At 33.7% G+C, this 21,070-nt stretch overlaps 1 long non-coding RNA gene across 1 annotated transcript; it reads left to right on the top strand.

Annotated features, from left to right (window-relative positions):
- Nucleotides 429–19,073, top strand: LOC110260731. The gene is made up of 3 exons (XR_002344093.1): nt 429–645; nt 8,833–8,878; nt 15,811–19,073. It is a non-coding gene; the product is annotated as an uncharacterized LOC110260731 (long non-coding RNA).

Below are 21,070 nucleotides of genomic sequence, written 5' to 3'. Positions count from 1 at the left end.
AATAACCATCAGAAGGGTGGAAAAACAAGGAAAAAACAACTAGATGTTAGCTGATATGCAGAAAAATAAATGCAAAAAATTAAGGCATAAAAACAGAGGAAACTCCTGGATGTGTTTTCTGGTGATGGACTAGCAAAAAATAGATAAGGCATGAAATGTGTGTGGAAGTAATTGTAAGGTAACTCTGGTAGAGGTTCCTGGACACAAATACCAGACAATTTTAATGTTCAATTCAGCTAGTGAAGTGTGAGGCTAGAGAGAAATGTTAGATGATCAAGGGCCTGTCTGGACCAAACATGTGTGGGGTGATGGGGGCTGGCTGCCAAGCTCTGCAATAATATCCAGGTATCCGCTGCCCAGTGAGGCAGGAGTCAGTGCCAGCCTATCAAAACTGGAATCCAGTAAACATTTTATTATTGAGGCTAAAGGTTGAGAACAAGAAAAACCAGCTGAGGATACAAAAGGTAATCAGAATAAAGCATAGCTAGGGACAAGGTCAAGGACTCCCTACTGGGCAAGGAACCACAGCTGAGAAAACTGTCGAGAAGAGATGATTCTTTGTGTATAGAACTGACAAATAGGTGGTTGAAAAGCTGCTCCTGACCACAGAAGCTGGAAGAATGACACAGCAAGAAGCAGGCAGAGGTAAGGCAGCATGGTTGTTTACTCAGCAAGGTTAAATTTTACCTAAAAAAGGTAATGCTACTACTTAGCAGATCAGTCTGTGGATCCACAGGCAGCTACATCCAAGAACAGTCTATGCAAGGGCAAATAGTTTTGCTAGGGTCATGCTAATTTATTTTTTCTACGTGCAAGGAGAGCAGTTGACAAATAAAATAACAACAACAAAAAAGAGATGATAGGAAGAGATGGTAGCTGTGTGTCTATACTTTACAAAATATCTGGAATATTCTAACTCTTGTCCTTAGTTTTAATTTAACTTGATTAATGTATTTACTTACTTTATTTTTATGGCTGTACCTATGGCATATGACCTCTATTAGGAGTCGAAATAGAGCTGCAGCTGCTGGCCTATGCCACGGCCATAGCAACACCGGATCCAAGCAGCTTGCTGCAACGCCAGATCCTTAACCCACTGAATGAGGCCAGGGACTGAATTCACATCCTCATGGACACTATGTCAGGTTCTTAACCCACTAAGCCACTATGGGAGCTCCTAGTTTTTACTTAATATAGACAAATGTAAAAAGTTGCATAGCTCTACAGATTGCATGTCACATGTACATTTTTTTCAATGAAATAAGTTATGTCCGTAAAAATTTCTCTTCTAAAAGGTAATATCTTATCTTGTAGATGTCCTTATTTTCTCCCATCAACAACTCTCCTATTTGTCAAAACAATTAAGATTTTACTCCTCAAAAAGCCTCTCTTTAAAATCATGTGTTTAGTTACCTTGTCACAGTTAATAAACAACAGAGGCAAACTGTGTGCTAAAAACTATGATGATGCTAAAGTTCAGAATTTGAATTAATTTTTAAAGTATTATCTGTCAGATGCAAGATAACACGTTAAATCTTAGGAATCTGCTTAAAACTAGAAGGCTCTATCACTATTTAGTCATTTATTTTTACATTTTAAAAACTTTGCATATATTTTATTTCATATCCAGATAAATGCTGGCAAAATGAGACCTACCCCTTTATTGAACAGTCCCAACTTTAAAACAAAACAAGTGCAAAGTCGTCTTTTATACCACGTTTGGAATAATCTGCAGATCATCTGTTTCAGAAATAACTATCTGTGTATCTACGGTTAGGGAAGATTACACACCATGAATTGATATATTAAGGAGCAATAAGGACAATAAGTATGAATATAATCTATAAAGAGTCCATATAATTAATATTTGCTAAAGTGCTTGTTTTAAAATTTGCTTAATAGGATTTAAGCAAATAAAGTTAATATTTAATTCCGAGCTTTTATAAGTTACATAATTAATATGTCATTAAGGACCCTTGTTAGTTTCACTGGGAAATTATCTTTTCATTGCATCTGTCCAGGATGAATACAATTCATTTTATTGTCTCCCATAACTCACTTCTTATGGTTTTATGAAAGCACATGTAGTAGTTTCACCTCTGGCTCTACCCTGTGTTATACTCCATCACAAACTCATTTAAATAGTGATATTAATGATTTTAGAAATCACTACAAATGGTTGGCAGCATCGTTGTCTTTAATGTCTCATGGGAGCCATACAAGCGAGTTTTATCAGCTTGAGGCTGAGGTACTTGATGAAGTAATAACAAACTAGCTCTGAATTGTCTTTCATTACCCTTTATCTCTCCTGGAGAGAATATAATCTTATTCAAATTATAATGGCTTCCTGTTATCAATGAGCTTTACTATTTATTTACCTGCAACCACACATGCAAATGCATACGCATTCTGCTTTTTCAACCTACCTGTAATGAAATTTCTTCACTATCAGAAGCATGCACAATCACAAATTACAAACTAGTTACTAGTATAATTTGCTTAACATAAAAAAACTCTACTCATTCTTTTAATATACTATCTTGATTAAAGGAGTAAAATCCAATCATTAGGGTTGAAATACAGTATATGCGAAACAACTTTTATAATAAAATCACTATTTCAATTACGAAATAGTTCTGCTTGGTTTTTCACTTAAGCAACTTCTGAAGTTAAATTGTACTGAGGCGAACTTAGGTTAAGTAGAGAATTGTTAAAGACTGCCGTCAGGGCAATCACTTTTTGTTTTAGCCTAGTTATCTTTACTTATGACAATATTTTTATGTGTGTATAAGTTAGGTAATTTCAAAGAGATTTCATACTCATATCAATTTTAGCCCATTAGCCAATCTGTAAATCAGGGTAAGGAGGTATTTTATGTATAGTTAACAGAGGAAAGCTACAATTCAGAGATTTGTTTTGATGTCATAATAAGAGAATCAAGGCAAGAGTGTGCCCTGGGCCATTTTTTTCCCTCTCTGCCTCATCTGCTTTTTACCTTGAGAATAATTCTGTCTTCCTTGTCTCTCTTAATATGTTTTTACGATGCAATAAGTAATTATTACAGTGAAGTTAATAATGATCCGTAAATTAAGCCCTTTTTTAAATTGATTCATTCAAACAACAAATATTTACTAACTACTTACTTTGTGCCAAATATGGTTCTAGATATGGAAAGCAATCCAGTGATGATATAGAAAAGAATTTCTGCCTTCACTCTATTATGTTGCAGGGAATAAGTATGTAAGTGCTATGCAAAAATATAAAATCCTGTAAGGTAAAGAGGGACTACTAGGGATTATTTTTAAATTTAAAAAGTATAGGGAAGTAGGCCCTCAATGAAATAATAGTGGACACGAAAGAGAAGAGATAGTAAACCACCTTATAGAAAAATATCAGGTATTTGTAATAATAATTTCCAATGGATTATTGCTTTCTATTTTGCAAAATATTCTTGATATATCATCAGATTTGAGCCTACTGATAACCTTATGAGCTAGGCAGGACAATTGTGACTCTCCCTGCTTTGACATGAGAAAATACCTTTGAAGAAGTTGAGAGTCATAAACAACACCTGCATTAATTTTCTCCTACCAGGCTATAGTTTACCTGCTTAATATCCTGAGGGCAATGCACCAGCTTCATTTGAGATTCTTTCAAATCAATGAGATTTCCTGAAATTAAAAGGTTAATGTTTCAATCCCACCCTTAGGCATGTATCTAAAAAAATTAAAACTCTAATTCGAAAAGGTACATGTACCTTAACTGTAGCACTATTTACAATAGCCAAGACATGGAAGCAACCTAAATGTCCATCAACAGAGGAATGGATAAAGAAGATGTGGTATACATATACAGTGGAATATTACTCAGCTGTAAAGAATGAAATAATGCCATTTACAGCAACATGGATGGACCTAGAAATTATCATACAAAGTGAAATAAATCAAGCAAATATCATATGATATCACAAGTGTAGCATCTAAAAAATGATACAAATGAATTTACTTACAAAACAGAAATAGACTTACAGACACAGAAAACAAAATTATGGTTACCGAAGGGGGAAGCTAGGGATAGGTATAAATTAGGAATTTTGGATTATCAGATATACAATAATATGCATAAAATAGATAATCAACAAGGTCCTACTATATAGCCCAGAAAACTATATTCGATATCTTTTAATAACCTATAATGGAAAAGAATCTGAAAAATAATATGTGTAATTAAATCACTTGGCCATACACCTGAAAACTGTAAATCAACTATACTTCAATTTAAAAAAAGGTTAATATTGGAATTCCCATCGTGGCTCAGCAGAAATAAACCCAACTAGTATGTATGATGATGTGGGTTCAATCCCTGGCCCCGCTGAGTGGATTAAGGATCCAGCATTACCATGAGCTATGGTGTAGGTTGCAGATTCAACTCGAATCTGGCATTGCTGTGGCTGTGGTACAGGCTGGCAGTTGTAGTTCTGATTTGACCCTTAGCCTGGGAAATTCCATATGCCACAGGTGTGGCCCTAAAAAGCAAAAAATAAAATAAAATAAGTTAATATTATACTAATCAATGACATCCACAAAGGTAGGATCATGTCTGCTTTATTCACTAATTTGATTTCATTAAGCTCATTAATGCCCAGAGAACACTGGGGTTTTTCCTGATTCTCAAATATACCCCTTATTTTTTTTCTCTTCTGCTTTCTCTGACTGGTAAGTAGTTAAATACTTGCCTTCATATTCTGTTTTCCCACCTGTTCATTTGACATCAGATCTTTTTTTACTCTTGCTCATTGTTTCCTCAAATTCTCACAAATATCTTATCATTTGGGTCTTTATTATATTATGACATTCAGATTATTTATATTCTACCTACTCTGAGGAGACTAAGAGAGCAAAGATAACAGCAACATGATAACGGTGTGGGTTTCAACTCAGAACTTTACAAAGGACATTATAAGCACCTTGTCTTCGTTGTGCTACTGAATATTCATTAGCTATCAAGTCATCACACAATCCCAAATATGTCCTAAGCATCAGCATGTAGAAAGCACTTGAAATCAATAAAATTAGTATTCATTATGTCAAGTTCTTTTCTTAGCATTAAATGATTTAAATACCATTACTATGATCATGTCTCAGATCAGAAAAGCGAGGTATAGAAAGAGTGGTTCTCACAGCCAATAACTCTCACTACCAAGGTGTGGGTACATAGTATGAACCAATTCACCCTAAAAAATTCCTCTTTGAACTGTCCAAAAATATTATGAATAGTCCCTTAAAATTACTATAATTATAATATTTCTTTTGGAAGATTATGAATATTTCTAATACATTACACAAGTCTAGGGAGTATCATTTGCATTATTGTTACATAATCATAGAAAATAATATGAATATATTTCCTTGGGTTGGGCAGTATGAAGGTCATTGTTTTATTTGGAATATTTGAACAACTTACATTTTCTTCCTAATTGTACTTTATTCTTCTCTTTCTGACTGGTGAGTAGTTAAATTCTTGCCCACATATTCTATCATTTCACCACTAGAAGGAATGTTAGTTAAACTATAAATACAGAAAAAAAATGAATATCTTAATCCTACAATGTTTATAAGTAAGTATGGACTGGAAAGAGTGGATTTATACCTGGAGGAAGGAGAAAAACCCATCAAAATCATAACACACATTTTGGTGATAGTTGCTAAGAAAAGCACAAAAATTTCTATGGTGTGTATTTGTCTACATTTCAAAAGTAATAATTAGATGGAGTTCCCATTGTGGCTCAGTGGTTAACAAAGCCGACTAGTATCCATGAGGACACAGGCTCAATCCCTGGCCTTGCTTAGTGGGTGAGGATCTGGCGTTGCCATGAGCTGTGGTACAGGTTGCAGACAAGGCTCAGATCCTGTGTTACTGTGGCTGTAATGTAGGCCAGCAGCTACTGCTCTGATTTGACCCCTAACCTGAGAACCTCCATGTGCCTCAGGTGCAGCCCTTAAAAGACAAAAAATATAAAATAAAATAAAATAAAAGTAATAACTAGAAACTTTTATTTCAACATAATAAATTAGTTTCCCGAAGAAATGGATATGGGGGAATGGAGATTTATGCAAGACTTTTCCACTTACTTTAAAAGGATAGCTCACTCTTCGTTGCCATAAGGTGAGAGGAAAGTGTAAGTTAGAGGAAACATGTCATTAGCTTATAAGCTTCGTGAGGATAGACATGATGGCATGAAGTGCTGTACCCTGAGCCCAGTATGTATAATGTTTGGGAAATAGCAGAAGTGAGTAATAACTCCTCAATGATCTATATTAGAGTTACTCAAAATGTATTCTGCAGAGCACTTAAGTAGGATCTTAAGACATGTTAACACAAAACAAGATATCTAGCAGATATATTTTTTAAATGCTTAAAGAAAGTTATTCAAGTGTATTTCACTTCTTGGAAGTTTTTGTATACCAATGTGAGTTGTAAGTATTCAAGAGGCAGTTATAGGTCACAGTGCTTCCTAAGTTAACTTGGACCCAAAATTGTTTTCATAAAAAAGAATAACATGCTTTGGAGTTTACTTGGGGTCACTGATTACTCTGTTTAGTAATGACAGGATATTAGCACATTTCGTTCACCAGTTAATAACGTAAAAAGAGTAACTAGTATGGTTATGATGGATAGAAGATAAATGAAGAGAACTGACTTGACAGGATTTTGATATAAGGTATCAACAATTCCTAGACGTAAGATTCTCTACATTCAAATAAATGTTAAATTAAATTACTATCCTCTTAGAAAAAACTTGGGGTAGTTGAGGACTTTAGGATTATTTCCTAAAATGTATTTTAAAAAGGTCTTTTTATACCTAGATATTCTTTCTAGAATTAATTATTTACATATATTATTAAATTTAAAAGATTATAAAAATCACTATTGATGGCAAAAAGGATGTGTCTTCTTATAAGCTCTATTTTTCAGCTAAATGATTTAGCTTTTTAGACCTGAGCTCACTCTAAGAATAGATACCATTTTATAAGTAGCAGTTTTTTTAATATGTAAGTACTGGTATCTAGGAAGAAGTAGTACCTGATATTCTGATTTTGCATATTCAGTCTATAATAAACTAGTAGAACATATGAGATTAAAATTCACTAGGTAGTTCTCTTCCTGAGTCTAGGGTATGAAACAAATAAAATGCTGAAGAGATGAGTATGAAATTTATTTCATAGAATTTTTTGACTCTTGGAGATGAAGAGGATGATATCAAATAAATGAAAGATCAAATGACAAATAAATAAAAGATCAAATAAATGAAAGATCAAATGAGAAACTGCAACGTCCCACTTCCCACCTGGCCACAAGCAAGCCCGTAAGTTTCCTTAAGCTAATGCCCAGAGCAAATATCTTAAGGGACCGCTTCCTTTAGAATACTGGATGTGACCTCCAAAGTAATTAAAGATAAATGGTGACCCCTGGTAGAATATTAGAAAGGTTTAAAGTAGGAAGAAAAATATGGGGAAAGAAGGAGAATCCATTGACCAAGTATTTAATACAAATGCAGTGCTCAGTTAAATTTTTTAGGAATTTCTAAAATATAATTTATTGAAGTCTAACACAAATAAAAAATGGATAAATCATTCGTGTGCAGTGAAATTAATCATCATAAGGAGAGCACAGCCAGGTAAAGACAGAGAACATAACTGAAGCTTGAGTCGATTAACCCCCTTGACTACCCCCTTCCATTAGAAAAGAAACATCATGGATTTTTTTTTTATCTCAATTTGAATCTTATGTAAATGGAATCTATACCAAGTACTCTGCTTTCTTTTTCTTTTTCTTTTTCTTTTTTTTTTTTTTTTTTTTTTTTTTGGTCTTTTTGTCTTTTTCCAGGGCCGCACCTGCAACATATGGAGGTTCCCAGGCTAGGGGTCTAATCAGAGCTATAGCCGCCGGCCTATGCCAGAACCACAGCAACACTGGATCTGAGCCACGTCTGTGACCTACACCACAGCTCACGGCAACGCCAGATCCTTAACCCACTGAGCAAGGCCAGGGATTGAACCCGAAACCTCATGGTTTCCTAGTCAGATTTGTTAACCACTGAACCATGCTTTCAAACAACTATTAAATTCTTCCACGTTATGCCATCATGCAGTGACTGCTTTGATTTGACTTTTTTTAAATAACCACAGTAAGTTGTTGTAAATCATAGAAAATAATACATAAAATGCATAATACTGCAAAAACTTTAAGAAAAATGTTCATTGGGGTAAACCATGACTTATTTTTCTTTATTTCAAATATGGAGCCAATGATTACCTAAATGTCAACTAAATGTTGACAATTAACTAAATGATTACTAAATGTAAGCCTGTGGCTTCCTACATGAAATTGGACACAGATCAGAGATTAAATATTTGCATCATCAGGATATTATCAAAAGCCATAATTATCCTGCATGCTTTACAAAAATTTATGATAAAAATTAAAAGTAATACCACATCAACATAGGAATCTTCTCAGGCATATAGGAAGCATAACTTTCATGTAGAGTGATTTTCCTCTGTGATCTAAAGAATTCCTTTGTTTCTTGGCCTTTGAATTATGGGGCCTTTTGAGAATCTGAAGATCACCTGCATTGGAAGATCATTCACTTGTAAATTTTCCATATTTACATCCACAACTTTGGGCACTTAGTTTCAAAGTGTTGGAGACCCCCTGAGGGAATTCACAAATCTATGATGCTGAGGGAAAGAACATTATCTTTATAGAGTCGTATTTTACAAATGTTTCTTTACAAAACCACAAAAGAACAATACTTTCATTCTTTTGCAGAGAAGAAAGTTCACACAGACATTCATCATCATTTCTAGGGCTAATGGTAAGTAGGCAGAGTTTGCTTGTGTGTGTGTTCTGCTTACAGAGGACTTTTTCACTTCATTAACATTTTTGTAATAGAATTTGAGTGCACATTCCGACGTCTAGAAAGACAACAAGAGAATAAGCAAAACATTCTTTGTTTTTCTGTATTCAATTAAACTTTTTCCTTACACAAGTTAAGAATAGTATTGTACTATAAATGCTACATGTATTTTTTAAACATTTGCTTCTATCATGCTCTGTAATAGTAATGTCACATATGCATTTCCCGAAAGCAGATATTTCATTTTTAGTATATAAAAACAAGAGATCAGAATTTCTTTTCATTCATTCTGTGAACTTCCAGGTAGCTGATCTAAGTGTCAGGTTGCTTTTGAACTCTAAAGAGAGAACCCTCGAATTACTTCATTTCTTTTGATAATGTATACATAATCAACATCATTCTGGTTATAATCAACAACTCGAAAAGTCCTTGTAATCCAGTATGGTACACTATAGGGAAAATAAATTAACAACTGAGACATTCGTCCTATGCCAAATATAAGGTGTCATACAGGTATATCTTTCATTCATTAAGACTAAAAGAAAAACTCTTTGGTATGCCAATACAGAAACTTTTAGGATGTTTCTTTGTCAAATTGACCCTTATCCATATAAGCCTTGTTTGTAAGTGACAACACTATTTGATATACCAAGTAACTTAAAATTGAACTTTACCCAGAAAACTAGGGAAAGATCCCATCTTGAACAGCTCAAAACAACATGTTATAAACATTGTTAAAGCAAGATTATAGAGTATATCAAACATAAAAAATGTGCAGTGTAATGGAAGCTAAATGCATCCAGATCCTCAGCTCTAAAAAATATCTCTGCATTTCTCACAACTGCAGAAAGGAATATGTGTCTTTATTTCAATCCCTGCTCCTCTCCAATCAGACTTTCAGTGATTACTCCATTTCCAGCAGGAGGTGAGAGACTCATAATAGAAGAACTCTGGCCAGTTAGCCTCATGCCCTGATCCCATCCCTGGTCTGTCTTACTTGGAGAATCTTTGATCTTTGTGTGTGTGTCTGTGGGTTGGTCGGAGAGGGAGTGTCAGAAAGTGGTGAGGATAACAAAAACTTTTTCTTTGCAGTGTTGCCATAATTTTTCTCAGCTGCTCCCTTTTACTATGATAAAATATCAGCGTCCCCTTTCTGAGGAGCAAGGAAACGTGTCTATGTTGAAATTCAGGCTCCAGAACTTTCTATCTTTCCCCTGGGGCCAATCTTAGCATTTGAGAGTGTCAAAAAGGCTATGTACCCTTAAATACCCTACCTTCAAAGCAATTGTAAGAACTGCATAATTGCGTGGTATATATATATAAATGCCAAGCCTCAAGTTCCACGGAGAGTAGATTCTCAATATATATCAGTTCCCGTCCTTCTTTCTCTAGCTCACACAAGACTGTATTTGCTCTCCCCCTAGTGGCATACCTCCCGCATGCATTATTTGCATAAATTACTCACACCAAAACACTGTTTTGCTTGCAACAATCCGCCCAAAAGGCCAAAAGATAAGACAATATTATGTCCAAATTAAACATTGTAGAAAACAAACAAAATGCGGACCTTCTAGAAATAAAAAGAATACAAATACTAAGTGGAGTACTGCTTCTAGCCAGAAAAGAAGATAAAGATGAGAAAATATAAACAGTGTAATTACAGAGAAGGAAGAGCACGTGTGGCTTGCCCATCCTGGATGTAATTTTTGGTTCTGGTTGTCACAATTACAAGTTAAGTAGCATTATATTGTTCATGCTTAATTTACTTCTGGGCTGTTTAAAAGGACAAGCTCTCAGTGTGTTTTTTTTGTGTTGACACATCTGTTGACATTGCCTCCATCTTAGAGTCAAACTGCAGAAGTTGATGATGATTAGGGATTTCATCCTCTGCTTAGAAATAAGACTGCTTTCTAAGAAACACTTGTTTCTGCATTGCAAAAATCTCTTCTGTAATTTCAAACATTGCAAGTGGTATCTTTTATTTTAGCCTGGTTTATTTCTTTTAGTGTACTTTTATTGGTCATATGTTAAGGGTTAGACACAAGGTAACTTCTTTATTCTTACTGTACATAATGTTGACAGTATGGTCTAGTCACTCATGGAGGCTTTTTTATTTTTATTTGACAAATACACCGAAAAATTTTTTTTTGTTTCTAATGGGTAGGAATGGCTTAAAATTTTCATTTACCTATAACTTAAAAGTTAAATTCTATTAAAGAGAATATATTTTTACCTGGGTGTAATTTTGAAAGACAAACTTTTATAGCACCTTTTATACCTATGTTCAAATATCTTTTAAACACCTTTAAAAATTTATATTGAACTAATAGTTATTAAGTAAGGATTTCTTGAAAAAAATTTCTAGGAGATAATTAATACCTTACAGAATTAGCTCTTTATTTGGTGATGATTTTATTCCCATTTTCCTCCTTTTTAACTTTGCTTATCTTCATTTGTTGTCTTTTATAGATAAGAAGCATTCAGGTCAGCCACATCAGTAGGTTTTATTACAAAAAAAACCCAGATGCTATCATCACCTATTCTGTCCATTTAATTAGAAATATTGAAATGTGCTATATTCTTGTTCAGCTTAAGATTGTAGAAAATAGCTTATTTTCCAAGTTCTTCAAATTCTTATACAGCTACTACTTCAAAAAAAGGAATCATTTTTCACATCTTAATGGGATCTCAGAAGACGTGAAATTTTGGCATTTAAAAAAAAATTTTTAAATAAACAAGCTAGAGTTTTTTAGCAAAATCTGATCACCTTTAACATTGGTTTGAGTTCTACAGATCTTGACACTTTATTGGAAGTATGAGCCCCAACAGATAGGAATTTTAACAGACTTGGTTAAGTTCCTTCCTGTCTAAACACCTACTTTATGCCATAGTTCTCTACCATAGCAGCTCCCTTTCTGAAATAGATCTGTCTGCATTCTTTTAGGCAGTTAAGGGGAAATCAAAGATTCTTCCTGACTCTTTCAGGCCATATTTTAAAAATCAGCCTAAATTAATTCTCATGTCAAAGAGACTATTTGGGGTGGCAAATTTTTACTTCCTTACAATTCATTTTGAATGATTTAAGTGCCACATAGAAAATATAGGTCAAACAGACAAAGAACTGTGCATATACACACATGTACAGAAAAGCTATTTTACAGGTATTTCGACTTAAATGTATATTTCCAAGTACCTTATTAATATTCTCCCTGGTTAAAGTTAAATCTTGTCCAGTAGACATACATTTTTCCTTCAAGTACTGGTATGCACTCATGTAAGGATAGACCCAATTTGGAAGAGACCAGCATACTCCCTTTTAAATAGTCTTCTAATTCTCTGTTGCTCTCTTAAATTGGAAAACAAGTAATTTAACGTAATGAAGCCACTGAGGTACAAGAGTAATAGAAAACCAATCAGCAAATAAGGAAAAGACGTTCACGTAATTGCAGAATACATCTGATAGTCTTGGCTTCCTAGGTATAAAAAAATGGCAAATTAAAGTTTGAGATGATCATAAATACAGTATTTGTGAAACAATAAAATCCTGACATAGACACAAAAATAGAGGTGCTCTCCCCCACCACCCCCACACACATTGATGCACCAACAAAATCACCATATTTAAAACTGGCACAATCAAAATCATGTAAAATCTATTTCTCTCCCATAGAAAATATTTCCAAAATGTCTCCTAACTTCCCAACAGGAAAATTAGCCTTTCGTATGGAGTGTGATATTAAAACGGTGCCCATGGAGAGCAATTCACGTTCAGAGAATGCCAGATCTGTATTCTATTCCCTCATGAATGAAGGCATTGCATTAAAATGTCAGAATGGAAACTGCAACTAGAAACCAGGAATTCATTCTTCCAACTTCAAATGCTAGATAGGAAAATTAACTTTGAATTCTTATTAGCAAAATTCTGCAATGAATTGTTGTCTAGTAATTGATGCTTACCATATAATTTGACCCATTGAGGAATCTCAATCACTAAGAAGACACATTTCCCTACAATAATATTTTAAAAACTAGTTTCTGATTTGTTCTATTAACATACTCAAGATAGCCTGACAAAATAGTTGGTAATTAGAATGTGTCCATTGCCACCACCATCTTCAGGTTTTCAGCATCCAAAGTAAAGAAATACCTTCCTAAATGGTATCTACAGGTTCAGGTAAGCCAGCAGATTAGGTATACATAAAATTAAACTGATGGAACAGGGTAAAGAATAAAGCCAAGAGTGAAATTCCTTTAAAATAGGCAAGAAGAGGATTTGGAAATCAGAAAGAATTAAGTTCGAACTGCAAGCTTCACTTCTTGGAACACAAATTAAGTGATATTTTTCCCTTATAACCAGAGAACTAACTCTGAGCCACAGCATCTTGATTTATAAAATGAGCATAGTAACCATAAACATGTTTAGTATTTATTACATAATGCAAGGTAGTGTGAGTGAACACAGATGTGACTATAATCCAGAGATATGTTAGTTTAATTTTCATTCCTGCGTATCATTCACTTTTCTGAAGTGTATGCAAACCTTGTGTATCCCTTCCTAGATAAGTAAGGGTGAGTTATGTAGCTGAGTTTGGAACCCAAGAAAGAAAGAAAGTCCTCACTTTCCTGTGAAGATGCTCTTGGGAAGTATCAGAAATCCCCCAGCTCAAGGCAAGGTTATGAGTCTAGTAATTGCCTCAATGCTTAGCTGCAAAAACTGATATCAAGATGGGAGTGTGATATTTTATAGTTATGCTTAAGGTGCTTCCATCTTGTATAATATCAGAGCATTCTGAATACATAGTTCCTGAAGAACTGTGACCTCAAATAGAAGCATGATATTCTGGAGCCACAGAAAAGGGTAGTTATACTGACTTAACAAGACGACAACAACGGAACATTGAAAGCCATTCACGGTGGAGAAAAATTCCGAGTGAAAAGTTTTTAGTTGCTTCTCTAAAATTCATTTCACCTTTATGTCTTCTTTTTTTAAAATATTACAGTTGATTTACAATATTCTGTAAATTTCTGCTGTACAGCAAAGTGACCCAGTTTTACATATGTTTTTTTTCCTCATATTATATGATTTTCTATCACAAATGATCAGATACAGTTCCCTGTGCTATACAGCAGGATCTCATTACTTACCTGTTCTAAATGAAATAGTTTGCATCTACTAACCCCAAACTCCCAGTCCATCCCACTCCCTCTCCCCTTCTTGGCAACTACAAGTCTGTTCTCTATGTCCATGAGTTTGTTTCTGTTCTGTACATTAAGTTCATTTGTGCCATATTTTAGATTCCTCCTATAAGTGACATCAAACAGCATTTGTCTTTCTCTTTTTGACTTACTTCACTTAGAATGAGAATCTCTAGTCCCATCCATGTTGCTGCAAGTGCCACTATTTTGTTCTTTTTGGTGGCCGAGTATGTTTTCTTAAGGTTCTGAATTTCCAGAGGATGTCCCCTGACTAAGCTAAGTCTTTTGATGTCTGCCAAAACCCCTTAGCTGCAGTGGTAGGAGCAGGGATGGACACACAAGCCATAAATATTTGTTCCACTTCAAACCAGTCAAAAGAAAATCAAGATTTGTTGTTGAGAAAGGAAAGAAGTCATCTCCTTCTCTGTGAAAGAGGAAGCCTCTAGCCACTGAATTGCTAAGATTCATTTTGTTGTCATGTCAATGAAACCAGTTCAAAGTGGAGGGCAAAGCTGAGATCACAGAAAACCTCATTCATGAGTCTCTACTCCTTGATATTTGTTACCTGAACAATTCCCAGGCTGAGTTGCATTTGTCTACATATTGCTACTGATACAATCATAACTGATACATAAGAGTAATAAATCTGCCACCAAAATTGAATGCTTTGTGATATCATGTATTTAAATCAGACCTATAATGATTAATCTAAGAATGGCTCTTACAAACCAAACCAATGAGATAGAGAAAGATATTAAGAATTGGAAAAAAAAATATGCTAAGGTTCTAAATTTCCAGAGGATGTAATAGGAGAAGAACCATGAAAACTTACAGACAATGTAAAATTCAAAAGTGAATATGAGCACACATGTAGTATTATTCACAATAGCCAAGAAGTGGTAGTGACCTACACGTCCATTGCCAGATGGATGGATAAAGAAAATGTAGTATAAACACACAATGGAATATTATTCAGCCTTAAATTAAAAAAAAAAGAAGAAGAAAAATCCTGTCAGGTGCTCCAGCATAGATGAGCCCAGAGGCTATTATGCTAAGTGAAATAAACTAGTTACAAAAAGATAAATATCATAGGATTCCCCTTGTACAAAATATCTAAAGTAGTCAAACTTATAGAAACAGAAAGTATTATGGTGGCTGTCAAGGACTGGGATGGGAATGGGGACTTGCTCAATGAGTTTTGAGTTTCAGTTTCACAAGATGAAAAAGTCCAAAAGGTTTGTTACACAACAATGTGAAAATGGTCAACACTACTGAACTGTACACCTAAAAATGGTTAATAATGGTAAATTTCACATTTAAAACTATAGTTTAAAAAATTGTCTCTGGATTAGGGGAGAACAGAGATAGATTGCTTAATGGCTATAAAGTTTTTTTTTAGGGGTGATAAAAACATTTTAGAACTAGATAAGAGGCAGCAGTTGCACAACATGGTGAATATTCTACAATACCAATTTACTGAAATGGTGAACATATTTTAATGATTAGTTTTATACTGTGTGAATTTCACATCAACAATAATTAAAGAAAAAGTGACTGAAATTTAAGCAATGTGATAGTGAAGTTCACACATACTTAGTGTTTACTGTGAAAAAGTTTAACTTCTTTTGTATATACAAAATCATTAAACATCATAAGCCTAGAGAGTAGGTGCTATTATCATCTGTATTTTACAGAAGAGAAACAACTTTCCGAGTACTCAAATTTCTACTGAAGGTCATTCTACTGAAGGATTGAAGTAGAGCTATCTTCAATTCCACTTCTTGGAAAAAAAGAGTGAAGCTGATCTCTAGAGGTGAGAAAAAGAATTTACTGAAAGAATTCTTTTTCCAGGTTCAGTTCATGTGATTGCTTATTATAAATCACACCTTTATTAAAAAGCAGCTTGAATGAGTCTCTGCCTAGCTCCCAGATGACTCTACCTAGAACTCAAATGAATGACATGGAGACAGGACCATGGAACAAGATTGTTCTTTTTTCAAGAGCCTGAAGTGGGGTCAAATTATCAACAAAGGAAAGGTTATACTTTTTGAAAACAAGACAGGATGAAGAGAAATGTAGCCTGGAAGACCCATTAATTATTACTATTAATTTTTAATAATAATATAACTATTGTTATAGTTCTATAATCCTATATTCTATGGTATCTAATCTAATGTTAGAATCTGTTAATGGGTCACTTTGGCTAAAGATAAAGATATATGTAATAAAATAATCTACTGTATCTGCATTATGTAAAGGTTCATTTATATTTTGTCTTCCTGTTTCTGCTTGATGAAGAGAAAGTTGTAGTGGGTTGAAATCAAATTTAGTTCAACTATTCAATCCAATAGTTGAATTGGAATCTCAAAAATTCTAGCTAGGACTCTCACCACCTATAGAGTCCCTGTAAAGTCAGTTAGATGAATTTTGCATTCAGTATCACCTGCAAAAGTGATTATGCTGTTCACATAAGGATGCTATTGCTTAGGCTCTGATCTTTTTTGCAGTTATTACCAGGTATAGGCTCAAGATCCATGACCCTTAGAAAAGTGTGAGGTCTTGGAGTTGAAATAGTTTGAGACCAGTTTGTAACTTACCTGTCAAGCTATTTGAATATGTTACTGAGTAACAGTTTCTTCCCATAAAAAATGGAGAGAAAAATATGTTCCTTGACAAGTGTGGAGAAGGATGAAACAAAATATGTAAATTAACTACCCAGTGCTTCCAAGTGCTTCACTACTATGTCACTATAATAACTATGATTTTTATTACATAGGTAAAATGTCCAACCACATAAGAAAAATTCTAAAACAAAAATCATTCTGTAAAAGCAAGTTCCAGTTTTCCACTTATTGATTAATTAATTACATTGATTATATTTCCCACGTTGTACATATCATACATATGCTTTATTTTATAACTAAAATTTGTACCTCTTAATCTCCTTCATGTATTTCTTTTCTCCTCTCATCCCTCCCCACTCTGGCAACTGTCTAGTTTCTGTATCTATGACTCTGTTCCTGTTTAGTTATGTTTGTTTCCTTGTTTTTTTTTTTTTTTTTAGATTCTACATATAAGTGAAATCAATCAGTAATCATGGTTCTCTTACTTATAATAACTAACATAATATATCCTCTAGGTCCATCCATGTTGTGGCAAATGGCAAAATTTCATTATTTTTTATCATATCTTCTTTATCCATTCATTTATTGATAGACGCTTAGGTTTCTTCCATATCTCCATATCCTAACTACTATAAATAAAGCTACTGTGAACATTGGGGTGCATGTATCTTTTCTAAAGAGTATTTTCCTTTTATTTGGATAAAATCCAGAGATGGAATTGCAGAATCAAATGGTAGTTCTACTTTTAACAGTGTGAGGAATCACCATACTGTTTTCCCTAGTGGACACAGTGTTCTACATTTTCAACAGTGAAAGACGGTTCTTTTTCTCCACAGTCTCACCAGCTCTAGCTATTTTTTGTATTTTTGATAACAGTTTTTCTGACCGGTAGGATGTGGATCTCAGTTATGGTTTTGATTTGCATCTCCCTAACAATAAGTGATGCTGAGCTTCTTTTCATACGCCTGTTACCATCTGTATGTCTTCTTTGGAAAAATGTCTGTAGGAGTCCTCTGCCCATTTTTCAGTAATCATCTAGTTTTTTACAATGTTGAGTTGTATGACTTCTTGGTATGTTTTAGGAATTAACCCTTTATCAGATACATCATTTGCAAATTTTTACATTTACTTTTGAAAAAATATTTTCAATACATACAAATTTCTGGGTAGTTCCTATCAGCATGTTCAAGATGTAATACAACTTTCCCCTGGCTTCTATTTCACCCATGAAAAGTTAGCTGTCATTTTCATGGTTGCTTATTTGAAGGATGAGTGGCTTTTTTTTTTTTTTTTGTCTGCTTTTTTACCTTTGTTTTTCAGTGGTCTTAGTAGTATGTACTTAGATGTAATTTTTATTGTATTCATATATATTGAGTTTTCCAGTACTTTTGAAGGTGTTTTAACTAACTTTTCCCATATTTTCCCATAAAAAGTTTCTAATATTAATGGTTCTTATATAGTTCCCCCCACATTCCATGTCCTCTACTTCTGAATTTCAATATTAATGTTAGACCATCTTTCTGAGTCTGACATTTACTCTGATGCTCTTTTTTCCCCAATGCTTATAATTTTTTCTCTGTGCAAATGTTCAAGTATTTTCCAATGTCATAGTATTTAGTTCTAGATCCCTATCTTCTACTGTATCTAATCTAATGTTAGACTTTGTTAGTGAATCACTTTTCCTAAAGATAAGGATAGATATACATAATAAAATAATCTTCATCTATCCATGTTACATAGCAATTCATTCATAATTTCTGTTTTCCTCTTGGTTTTTGTCCTTATGATAATGTCTTTTGCCATGCATTTTAACTTCTGACTGAATTTCAAACATTATGACTAAAATATATTGTAGAGTTTCATGTAATATTTTCATATGTTATCTTCTATATCCAAAAAGAAGACCTATCCTTCATTTCACTGTACAGATAGAGGGGTGGCTGATCATCTTAATCCAACAAAATTATTATCAATTAAATCTGGGTTGAAGTTCTAGTAGGACTTTATCTACCTCTGATTTATACTGCTTTCTAGGTATTTGTTTTGGTTTTGTTTTTAACCAAGAATATGATGTATTCTGTGACGTTCTTACTCTATTAAGTAAAGAAGTCTAATCTCTGTCTTCATGAGAATGCTGGAAATTCCCTTATGGTCTTCATTTTTTTCTGATATTCTTAGCTTTGCACTCCATGCAACCCTAGCATTTGGCAAGCATACTGAAGGAAGATCAGCAATGTACTTGAATATCCAAATTTCATTCATAAGTCTTCTGTTTTCTCCATCCTTTATCAGGGGAACACAATAATGCCATTTGCAGTAACAAGGATGGAACTAGACACTCTCATACTAGGTGAAGTTAAGTCAGAAAGAAAAAGGCAAATACTATATGATATCACATATCTGGAATCTAATAGATGGCACAAATGAACCTTTCCACAGAAAAGAAACCCATGGACTTGGAGAACATACCTGTGTTTGCTAAGGGGGAGGGGGAGGGAGTAGGATGACCTGGGAATCTGGGGTTAAGTGATGCAAACTATTGCATTTGGAATGCATAAGCAATGAGATCCTGCTGTATAGCACTGAGAACTATATCCAGTGATGAAGCATGATGGAGGATAATATGAAAAAAAGAATGTGTATGTATATGTATGTGTGTGTGTGTGTGTGTGTGTGTGTGTGTGTGTGTGTGTGACTGGGTCACTTTGCTGTACAGTAGAAAATTGACAGAACACCGTAAACCAACTATAACAGAAAAAATAAAAACCATTAAAATTTTTTTTTAATTTAAAAAATAAAAACAGTTAAAAAATAAAGAAATGACTGTTTAAAAAAAAAAAAAATGACCCCTCCTGGACTTTGCAATGGATTTCCAGCTTCTTCAAATGACTGGCTTAGCAAATGTTCCCAGGTTGTAAGTCTTGCAGAAACTATCTTTTATATCCAAGTTTTTTCTCCCAGAATTTTTTTCCAGTTCTTTAGACCCCAGAAACTCTCCATTTCCCTTCAAACAGTTTTTTTTCCCCCTGTACTTTATATTTTATGTATTTTTATTTAGCCCCGCGGTAGAAATTATAAATACTTTTTTAACTTAACGATTTGCAAAGTTAATTATTTTCTTTAATTTCATTCTGAAAAAGCCATGCTCTTTTCTAGCCTTTTTTTCTGTTTTGAACCCTATCTATTCAGTAGGCATATATTTTTATTGTTTTATACTGTCATTGTTTTTCTAGATTAAACTGCATTTGAATACATTATACATTTCAATACATTTCAGGATTATTTTACATTTTTATATTATATCCCTTTGATATTAAACATGAGTCATAACTAATTAAGTCTGCTGAGTAACTGCCTTAGTTTCTAGGCTATTCTGTTTAATTCTGAAATTTAAATGAAAAAAGACAACTATATAAAATATTAATGAATGTAAGCTCCAAAAGATGGTATTAGAACACGGAAAAAGTCACATTCAAAATCATATTTGTTTATGTATTTTGTCTGAGCACTTTGGTGTTGGTTTGCAACTCTGAAACTCCATGAAATTAAAAGTCTGGTTTATTCTCATCTTTTTGTGAAACCAAAGCTAATGATGCTGCTCTTTAAAGTGCTGCCTAATCTATGTTAATAGAGTGCAGATTATTATGAAAGCTATAATAATCACAGAGAAATTGATAATGATTTGAATCAGTGTCTGGCTTGTTAATTGTAAAACCTATACTATAAAAGGAAATTATTTAACAACTGCACTTAACTAGTTTTGAAGTTTTATTAGAAATATAGATTAATGGTTCCTATGATACTCAGTTCAGGATATAAAACATCATTGAGTTTACGGTAAAACTGTCATATTGAAACGTTGATAGTCTATAACCAGGTAAAAAATTTGGAAATCATAATGTTACATTTTTTCCATATTTATATATTTAAATTATTTTATTGGCAGTAGTGCAGTGACATAAGTATGTTTTGTGTGAGTCAAATATTCATATACAGTTGACCCTTGAACAACACAGGTTTGTACTGTGCAGGTCCACTTATACAATGACTTTTTTCAATATACAGTACTACATGACCCATGATTGCTTAAATTCATGGATGTGGAACCTTGGAAATGGAGGGCCAATTGTATGGTCACATGTGGATTTTTTCTTTCACAAGGAGTTGACCCTCTACCCTTGCCAATTATTCAGGGGGTCAATTGTATTATCATCTCCTACAGATAAGACTTATTGAAAGAAATCGTATCTCAGTTCTACAAGCTCAAACATTTTAATTCCCTATAATGCAGAATAAATATGATACTTTACCATTAAGAGTAAAGCTGAAA

This window comes from Sus scrofa, chromosome 5, assembly GCF_000003025.6.
Source record: "Sus scrofa isolate TJ Tabasco breed Duroc chromosome 5, Sscrofa11.1, whole genome shotgun sequence".
NCBI classification, from domain to species: Eukaryota; Metazoa; Chordata; class Mammalia; order Artiodactyla; family Suidae; genus Sus; species Sus scrofa.
This window is presented reverse-complemented; position numbering and strand designations above follow the sequence as displayed.